This window comes from Salvelinus sp. IW2-2015, linkage group LG18 (genome assembly GCF_002910315.2).
Source record: "Salvelinus sp. IW2-2015 linkage group LG18, ASM291031v2, whole genome shotgun sequence".
Lineage (NCBI taxonomy): Eukaryota > Metazoa > Chordata > Actinopteri > Salmoniformes > Salmonidae > Salvelinus > Salvelinus sp. IW2-2015.
Window position 1 is genome coordinate 427182 of NC_036858.1, and position 10525 is coordinate 437706.

A 10525-nucleotide genomic window follows, 5' to 3' on the forward strand; every position below is an offset into this window, starting at 1 on the left:
GCAACTACAACAAATCATTGTCTCATATATTTTGAGACACTATATCGAACTGGTTTTAAGTGTCCGTGTCTTTGCTATGAAATTGAGTGGAATGTATTTACTACTGTCAAAGTACATACATTAATGCTCAGTAGCTATCTCAACAACCTTCAACATTATGATACTTGTGGTCCCAATACACATGAAACGCTAACCACTACCGTAAATAAACCCTTGCTATTGACTGACTTGCTAAACAGCCAATCGGAATGCAAGATGAAGTAGTTCACGAATGACGAAGGCCGAGTTTGGCCAATGGAAAACCGTTATTTAGTGTCGACCTCTGAGCACCTCATCACCGCCTATTTTGTGTCCGTGGCGGAGTACTACCTATATAAACAAGACAATCCGAACTTTAAAGCGCAGTTGAAAAACTTCCAGACAAAACACAAATTGACGTCCACATAACATGACTGGGATAATATGTAGTCATACTGCATCAGAACAATTTGTTCAACAAGGAAGTAGCTAACAGTCTCCATTTAGTTAGCTGAAACGCGTATTGACAACGTTATTTTGATACAGTAGCTAACTAACGTTAAGTCATTCGTCATCGAAGCTGTCCAGTCCAACGACCTGCTGTGAATTTATATGTAACTGTAACGTTAGCTACCTACATGTAAGTATATTTCTCTTCATTAGCTATTTCAATATAAGTCGTTAGCGAGGTATTTAGTTATTAAGATATATTGCTGTTCAAATCCCTAGAGACAAACGAACTTATGATATAACGTCTTTCTCCGTCTTGTTTGGGTTGGGTATAACGTTAGGTTGGCTAACGTTAGCTAACTAGCACAGATAATTAGTAGTAATAACGTTAGCTAGCTAGTTAATATAGTTGACGATGGGGATATCTAGCCAGCTATCTAGAAAGTTAAATCAAACTATTTTGAGCTAACAACCAGAAACGGCTTTTTTGTTAGCTTGGTGGTCATTGAATAACAGTGAAGGATAGGAGCACATTTGGAGCAAGCCAACAGTCTAACGTTAAATTACACGTCCGATGAGCTTTCATTAACAGGTTAAAACTATACCGTGACGTAAGCATAGCTGCTGTTTACAATACTAAATTTCCTTCACATCATGGGTGCGTAGCTAGCTAACGTTAGCTACATTACTGATTGATGGATTCAATTGAAGCGAGGCAAGCTGTAGGATTTGGATTGGACGTTTGATCATCTCATATATAGCTAGCTAATGTTAACCGTCATTTCTAAAAGAGAAAGGCATCTATGACCGTGAATAGAAATTCAATGAGGATTATGTAACAACAAGGCTTCTCTTTGCTAGTTCAGCTCACCAGCTGCTCTCTAACAATACATTATTCTCTAGCCAGTGGTGGTTCACGGACACGGTTTCTTCTGTTACCATCACTAGACAACATGATTCTTTCATCTCATCATATCAAATGAATTAGGGACGTGAGTGTTTGTGTGTCATCGCGCAAAAATATTCTATATCATGTGAGGATACAATGTCTCGGATCATTGGCTAATTACATTGTTACTTTAATTGCGTTAAAAACGCGATGAGCCACTACTGTCCAGAGGTCAACTATGCTTGCTTTTAGCTGTCACAAATACTAGAAGACTGCTAGGGAACCCACAGCGCTGACTCTGTGTCTGTATGTTTAGGCCTTATTTATAGCTAGTGATATTGTACACCCTGCCTGGTGGACACAGAAATGCACTGTACTGGGAAGGGAATGGCAGAGCACATTTAGTACTAGACTGTAAATGCAATCAGGCTTATGAAGAAAACATCTTTTACAACGGTGAGCTAAACAGATTATTTAATATCATGATGATATATTCTATTAAGCAGATGCTTTTATCCAAAGTGACTTGGAGTCGTCATGCGTGTATACATTGATCATATTACTTATATGAACGTACAGTTGTTGTACTATGGGATGGTAGGTTTAGCAATAATGCCCAAGGGGCTGTGGTATATGGCCATTTATACCACGCCTAAGAGCTGTTCTTATGCATGAAGCAGAGAGCCTGTATACAGTCCTTAGCCATGGTATATTGGCCATATGCCACAAACCCATGAGGTGATTTATTGCTATTATAAACTGGTTACCAACATATAGATATAGATATAGATATAGATAGAACAGTAAACAGGTAGTTTTGCTTCATACCAGTGGTATATTGTCTGATATTTACACGACTGAAATGCTGTTTCAGCCAGTCAGCATCCAGGACCCAAACTACCCGGTTTATAATTAGCCATATAGCATTGTTAATAGATATAGATATAGATAGAACAGTAAACAGGTAGTTTTGCTTCATACCAGTGGTATATTGTCTGATATTTACACGACTGAAATGCTGTTTCAGCCAGTCAGCATCCAGGACCCAAACTACCCGGTTTATAATTAGCCATATAGCATTGTTATCATGTTTTTGTTAATTTATATCTCCTCCTCTTCTTCCAGGCTTAGGAACCTTATCCTGTGGACGGAAGGTTATCGTTTCAGCAACTACCACTTACTCTGTCCCTCTGTTTGGCCCAAACTTCTTATCACTGCAACGCTCAGGAATACCCACGTAATAACCGGGAAGCAGCTATGCAGCTTGAAATCCAAGTAGCACTTAACTTTATTATTTCCTATTTGTACAACAAACTCCCCAGACGGCGTGTGAACATCTTCGGGGAGGAGCTCGAGAGGCAGCTGAAGAAGAAGTACGAGGGCCACTGGTACACGGATAAGCCATACAAGGGCTCTGGGTACAGGTGCCTCCACGTAGGGGAGAAGGTGGACCCTGTGGTGGAGCAGGCAGCCAAGGAGAGCGGCCTGGACTTGGACGACGTCCGGGATAATCTCCCTCAGGACCTAAGTGTGTGGATTGACCCCTTTGAGGTGTCCTACCAGCTTGGCGAGAAGGGGCAGGTCAAGGTGCTGTACGTGGATGATGACAATGAGAACAACGGGTCCGAGTTGGACAAGGAGATCAAGAACAGCTTCAACCCAGAGGCCCAGGTCTTCATGCCCATCAGCGACTCTATCGGGACCTCTTCTGAGTCCAGCTCTCCTTCACCCCCCTTCGGGCAATCTGCGGCCATTAGCCCCTCCTTCGTGCCGCGCTCCACCTATCCTATAACCTTCACCACCGCCACCTTCGCTGCCACCAAGTTTGGCTCCACCAAGATGAAGATCTCCGGCCGCAACAACAACAACGGTAACGGCAACAAGGTGGCCTGCACCTCCCCAACCAACGACCTGGGGCTGAATGTGAACACCCTAATGAAGCAGAAAGCCATTTCCACCTCTATGTACTCTCTGTATAGCCTGGGCCAGCAGCAGAATGCCTCTGCACTCTCTCCTAATGCTAAGGAGTTTGTGTTCCCCAGCCTCCAGGGTCAGGGGAGCTCCGGTGGCGTGTTCCCCAGCCTCCAGGGTAAGGGGAGCTCCGGTGGCGTGTTCCCCAGCCTCCAGGGTCAGGGGAGCTCGGTGGGTGTTCCCCAGCCTCCAGGGTCAGGGGAGCTCCGGTGGCGTTTTCCCCAGCCTCCAGGGTAGGGGAGCTCCGGTGGCGTGTTCCCCAGCCTCCAGGGTCAGGGGAGCTCCGGTGGCGTGTTCCCCAGCCTCCAGGGTCAGGGGAGCTCCGGTGGTGTGTTCCCCAGCGAGGGCTCTCTCAGCCTCAACCCGCTGCAGTACAACAATGCCTTTGACGTGTTTGCGGCCTACGGAGATCTCAACGACAAGTCCATCAACGATGGGCTGAACTTCAACCTCAGCAACATGCAGTATTCCAAGCAGCAATTCCAGTCGGTCATGGCTAACTAAACCTGACGCTAGGACTTGAAGATGTTATTTCTTAATGACGACGGTAGCTTGAAGGGAAGCATTAAGAACAACTGGACTTTCAAGGAACCTCTTGAGGATCTTTCTATCTAGTTAAGAAAGCAGCATGTGTCCAAGGGTGCTTTTTCTCTGCCCCTATTGAGTTGTTTTTTTTACAGAAAGTTTGTTGTACGAACATGTCCAAGCTTGACTACTTAAATTCAACATGCATATAGTTGTTTCTCTTCTTTTTTTTCTCTCTTTTTGCCAACCGAGCACAAAATATATTTTCGTACAATGTTCGAAGTACAAAAAAATACTCCATTAACATGGATAAAAAAACTTTAAAAAAAACCTGTTTCTGTCCTCTTACAGTGTATTACATGTGTTAGGACATGGTGGATTTGTATGACTTTGCACTACTAAATGGGGTTACTTGGTCTTTTTCTACTTGTATAATTTAATTTAGTACAGAGTTTAAGATATCAGAGTATATATTGTTTCTATGACATGGCATTTATATCTTTTTACTACTCCAGTGACGGCTGCAGCAGCTTGTCGTTGTATTTTTTTTTATTATTGGTATCTTTATTTTATTTTTTGGGGTAAAGAAWTCTTTAAAATCCATCACATTCTAAAGATTACGTACAGAGTATTCCTTCCTGCTGGAATTTCATGTACAACAAGAGTTGTATTTTCTCTTAAGAGTTAAAAGGTTTTGCTATATTATGTACAAAAATGTAAATTGTATACATTTTAATTTTGTACCTACATTGTGTAATACTTGATAAAAATACGGTATAACAAAGTATTTTGATTCCGTGTCTTAGATGTCAAGAGACTGGAATAGTTTATTGTTTTGTATTAAAAATGCTTAAATTATGTTTCTCTTTTTACATTTTATTTTATATTTGCACCATGGTCTTTTTAATAAATTAAACTACAGTCAAAACATGATTTGTGGACATTGGATTTATTGATAAGGACAGGCAGCATGCTTGCATTAGTTAGGCCCAGAATCTGTCATCTTACTAATAACTCATTACTATAACTACATTTGGTATGTGATGCATTGGAAAGTAATGGGGCTTTTATGACAGGAATAGACAATTAATGTAGGACCAAGGCAAGGCCTGACTCCTCACTATTCCCGGGATAGTGTTGATGCGTTTCATTATAATAGGCCATCAGTAAGACTGCTCAATGCACCTCCACCTTCTGAATATACAACCTTGGCTGTTGGGCAATCCTTGGCCCTGGATGGATAAAGAAGCAAGCTGTGGAAGTGTAGCACTATATACATGTCATGTTTATAGTCTTGTGCCCAAAGGGCAGGTTAAGATAATACACTAAGCCAACGGACAGAATGACTTGGCAGTTTATTACTGTGACATCACACACAGATAATCTACAATTCATACGACCCCCCACACACCACCACTCCTATGTTATGCATGTGAACTCCCAATGCTATTCATGATTATGATGGAATTCTGTACGCATATGGAATACCAGTTCCTTCAGGGACGATCCAAAGTACATGCCCATCCCCGGGTTACCTTTCATGTGATTGGTGTGGAGGAGCTATTTTTGTCACATGTCAAATTATTGTGACTATCAACCTATTTTCAGGCTGCCGCGTTACTTTGCTTTTTATAGTCTAATCAAATTGTATTTGTCACATGCGCCAAATACAACCGTGAAATGCTTACTTACAAGCCCTTAACCAACAATGCAGTTTTAAGAAAATACAACAAAAAAAGTAAGAAATAAAAGTAACAAATAATTAAAGAGCAGCAGTAAAATAACAATAGCGAGGCTATATACAGGGGGTACCGGTACAGAGTCAATGCGCAGGAGCACTGGTTAGTCGAGATAATTGAGGTAATATGTACATGTAAGTAGAGTTATTAAAGTGACTATGCATAGATAATAACAGAGTAGCAGCAGCATAGAAGGGGGGGGCGGGGGGGCAATGCAAATAGTCTGGGTAGCCATTAGATGTTCAGGAGTCTTATGGCTTGGGGGTAGAAGCTGTTTAGAAGCCTCTTGGACCTAGACTTGGCGCTCCAGTACCGCTTGCCGTGCAGTAGCAGAGAGAACAATTTATGACTAGGGTGGCTGGAGTCTTTGACAATTTCTAGGGCCTTCTTCTGACACCGCCTGGTATAGAGGTCCTGGATGGCAGGAAGCTTGGCCCTGGTGATGTACTGGGCCGTACGCACTACCCTCTGTAGAGCCTTGCGGTCGGAGGCCGAGCAGTTGCCATACCAGGCAGTGATGCAACCCGTCAGGATGGTGCAGCTGTAAAACCTTTTGAGGATCTGAGGACCCATGCCAAATCTTTTCAGTCTCCCGAGGGGAAATAGGTTCTGTCGTGCCCTCTTCACGACTGTCTCGGTGTGCTTGGACCATGTTAGTTTGTTGGTGATGCGGACGCCAAGGAACTTGAAGCTCTCAATCTGCTCCACTACAGCCCTGTCGATGAGAATGGGGGCGTGCTCGGTCCTCCTTTTCTTGTAGTCCACATCCTTTGTCTTGATCATGTTGAGGGAGAGGTTGTTGTCCTTGCACCACACGGTCAGGTCTCTAACCTCCTCCCTATAGGCTGTCTCGTCGTTGTCGGTGATCAGACACTGTTGTGTCATCGGCAAACTTAATGATGATGTTGGAGTTGTGCCTGGCCGTGCAGTCATAAGTGAACAGGGAGTACAGGAGGGGACTGAGCACGCATCCCTGAGGGGCCCACGTGTTGAGGATCAGTGTGGCGGATGTGTTGTTATCTACCCTTACCACCTGGGGCCGGCCCGTTAGGAAGTCCAGGATCCAGTTGCAGAGGGAAGTGTTTAGTCCAAGGGTCCTTAGCTTAGTGATGAGCTTTGAGGGCACTATGGTGTTGAACGCTGAGCTGTAGTCAATGAATAGCATTTTCACATAGGTGTTCCTTTTGTCCAGGTGTGAGGTTGAAAATGTCGGTGAATACACTTGCCAGTTGGTCAGCGCATGCTCGGGTACACATCCTGGTAATCCGTCTGGCCCTGCGTCCTTGTGAATGTTGACCTGTTTAAAAGTTTTACTCACATCAGCTATGGAGAGCGTGATCACACAGTCGTCTGGAACAGCTGATGCTCTCATGCGTGTTTCAGTGTTACTTGCCTCGAAGCGAGCATAGAAGTTATATAGCCCATCTGTTAGGCTCGTGCCACTGGGCAGCTCTCGGCTGTGCTTCCCTTTGTAGTCTGTAATAGTTTGCAAGCCCTGCCACATCCGACCAGCATCGGAGCCGGTGTTGTATGATTCGATCTCAGTCCTGTGTTGACGCTTTGCCTGTTTGATGGTTCGTCGGCGGCATAAGCTTCCGGGTTAGAGTCCCGCTCCTTGAAAGTGGCAGCTCTACCCTTTAGCTCAGTTGTCTGTAATCGGATGTTGCCGGATGTTGCCTGTAATCCATGGCTTCTGGTTGGGGTATGTACTGTGGCGTACAGCAGGTCAGCCACCAGGGGGAGACTCGTCGAGGCCTGGTGACAGACAGAGTATACATCACGAGGCGATCGCTCCATCTGCTGGACGTGCCAGGTCTCGACGGGCTCTCCACCCAGGACTTATTGGGGCTGATTGGAGAGTTGGTGAGTAATCAAGGGCTGATTGCTCACCAGCTGTACAAGCCCCATAAAGCTGCCAGAAGGGCAGCACACAGGAGAGGACTGGGGGAAGTAAGGTGACTTCCGTGTAGTGGGAGACGGTGCCCGAGCTAAGACGAGGGAGTTTGTACATTTAACATGCTGATAGAAATTAGGTAAAACGGATTTAAGTTTCCCTGAATTAAAGTCCCCGGCCACTAGGAGCACCACCTCTGGATGAGCGTTTTCCTCTTTGCTCATGGCGGTATACAGCTCATTGTGTGCGGTCTTAATGCCAGCATCGGTTTGTGGTGGTTTGTAGACAGCTACGAAAAATACAGATGAAAACTCTCTAGGTAGATAGTGTGGTCTCCAGCTTATCATGAGATACTCAACCTCAGGCGAGCAAAACCTCAAGACTTCCTTAGATTTTGTGCACCAGCTGTTGTTTACAAATATACAAGACCTAAACCCCTTGTCTTACAAGAGGCTACTGTTCTATCCTGCCAATAGAGTGTATAACCCACCAGCTGTATGTTATTAATGTCGTTGTTCAGCCACGACTCGGTGAAACATAAGATATTACAGTTTTTAATGTCCCGTTGGTAGGATATACGTGCTTTTAGTTCCTTCCCATTTATATTCCAGCGATTGTACAATGGCTAACAGTACGGATGGTAAAGGCAGACACACATTTATGGAATACCAGCTCCTTCAGAGACGATCCAAAATCCATGCCCCCCCACACATGCGGAGACCACACCTGGCTTAATTGGCGCCTCCAGAGATGCAACCTCTCTCATCGTCACTCAATGGCTAGGTTTACCCCCACTGTACTCGCATCCTACCATACCCTTATCTGTACGCTATGCACTAAATCTATCCTACTACGCCCAGAAATGTCTGTCTGAAATGCCATGTCTGAATCCTGGCTTAGGAAGGTCACCAAAAATTCTGACATTTCCATCCCCAATTACAACATTTTCCRTCAAGACAGAACTGCTAAAGGGTGCGGAATTGCAATCTACTGTAGAGATAGCCTGCAGAGTTCTGTCATACTATCCAGGTCTATGCCCAAACAGTTCGAGCTTCTACTTCTAAAGAGCCATCTCTCCAGAAATAAGTCCCTCACTGTTGCTGCTTGTTAAAGACCCCCCTCAGCTCCCAGCTGTGCCCTGGACACCATATGTGAATTGATTGCCCCCCATCTATCGTCAGAGTTCGTACTGCTAGGTGACCTAAATTGAGATATGCTTAACACCCCGGCCGTCCTACAATCTAAGCTAGATGCCCTCAATCTCATACAAATGATCAAGGAACCTACCAGGTACAACCCCAAATCCGTAAACATGGGCACCCTCATAGATATCACCCTGACCAACTTGCCCTCTAAATACACCGCTGCTGTTTTCAACCAGGACCTCAGCGATCACTGCCTAATTGCCTGCGTCCGTTATGGGTCCGCGGTCAAACGACCACCCCTCATCACTGTCAAACGCTCCCTAAAACACTTCAGCAAGCAGGCCTTTCTAATCGACCTGGCCCGGGTATACTGGAAGGATATTGACCTCATCCCGTCAGTAGAGGATGTCTGGTTGTTCTTTAAAAGTGCTTTCCTCACCATCTTAAATAAGCATGCCCCTTTCAAAAAATGTAGAACTAAGAACAGATATAGCCCTTGGTTCACTCCAAACTTGACTGCCCTTGACCAGCACAAAAACACCCTGTGGCGTACTGCACTAGCTTTGAAAAGTCCCCGCGATATGCAACTTTTCAGGGAAGTCAGGAACCAATACACACGGTCAGTTAGGAAAGCAAAGGCTAGCTTTTTCAAACAGAAATTTGCATCCTGCAGCACTAATTCCAAAAAGTTTTGGGACACTGTAAAGTCCATGGAGAATAAGWGCACCTCCTCCCAGCTGCCCACTGCACTGAGACTAGGAAACACTGTCACCAGTGATAAATCACCTATAATTGAGAATTTCAAAAAGCATTTCTCTACGGCTGGCCATGCCTTCCACCTGACTACCCCAACCCCGGCCGACAGCTCTGCACCGCCCGCAGCAACTGGCCCAAGCCCCCCCCCCCCACTTCTCTTTCACCCAAATCCAGACAGCTGATGTTCTGAAAGAGCTGCAAAATCTGGATCCATACAAATCAGCTCGGCTAGACAATCTGGACCCTCTCTTCCTAAAATTATCCGCCGCCATTGTTGCAACCCCTATTACTAGTCTGTTTAACCTCTCTTTCGTATCGTCTGAGCTCCCCAAAGATTGGAAAGCTGCCGCGATCATCCCCCTTTTCAAAGGGGGAGACACTCTAGACCCAAACTGTTATAGACCTATATCCATCCTGCCCTGCCTTTCTAGTGTTCGAAAGCCAAGTGAACAAACAGATCACTGACCATTTCGAATCCCACCGTACCTTCTCCACTATGCAATCTGGTTTCTGAGCTGGTCACGGCTGCACCTCAGCCACGCTCAAGGTCCTAAACGATATCATAACCACCATCGATAAAATACAGTACTGTGCAGCCATCTTTATCAACCTGGCCAAGGCTTTCGACTCTGTCAATCACCGTATTCTTGCCGGCAGACTCAACAGCCTTGCTTTCTCTAATGACTGCCTCGCCTGGTTCACCAACTACTTCTCAGACAGAGTTCAGTGTGTCAAATCGGAGGGCCTGTTGTCCGGACCACTGGCAGTCTTTATGGGGGTGCCACAGGGTTCAATTCTTGGGCCGACTCTTTTCTCTGTATATATCAATGATGTCGCTCTTGCTGCTGGTGATTCTTTGATCCACCTCTACGCAGACGACACCATTCTGTATACATCTGGCCCTTCTTTGGACACTGTGTTAACTAACCTCCAAACGAGCTTCAACGCCATACAACACTCCTTCCATGGCCTACAACTGCTCTTAAATGCTAGTAAATCGAAATGCATGCTCTTCAACCGATCGCTGCCCGCACCTGCCCGCCCGAGTAGCATCACTACTCTGGACAGTTCTGACTTAGAATATGTGGACAACTGTAAATACCTAGGTGTCTGGTTAGACTGTAAACTCTCCTTCCAG

At 45.2% G+C, this 10525-nt stretch overlaps 1 pseudogene; it reads left to right on the plus strand.

The window, feature by feature from the left end:
* The first annotated feature begins 223 nt into the window (after positions 1–223).
* Positions 224–4786, plus strand: LOC111978302 (protein Tob1-like; annotated as a pseudogene).
* Positions 4787–10525: the final 5739 nt, after the last annotated feature.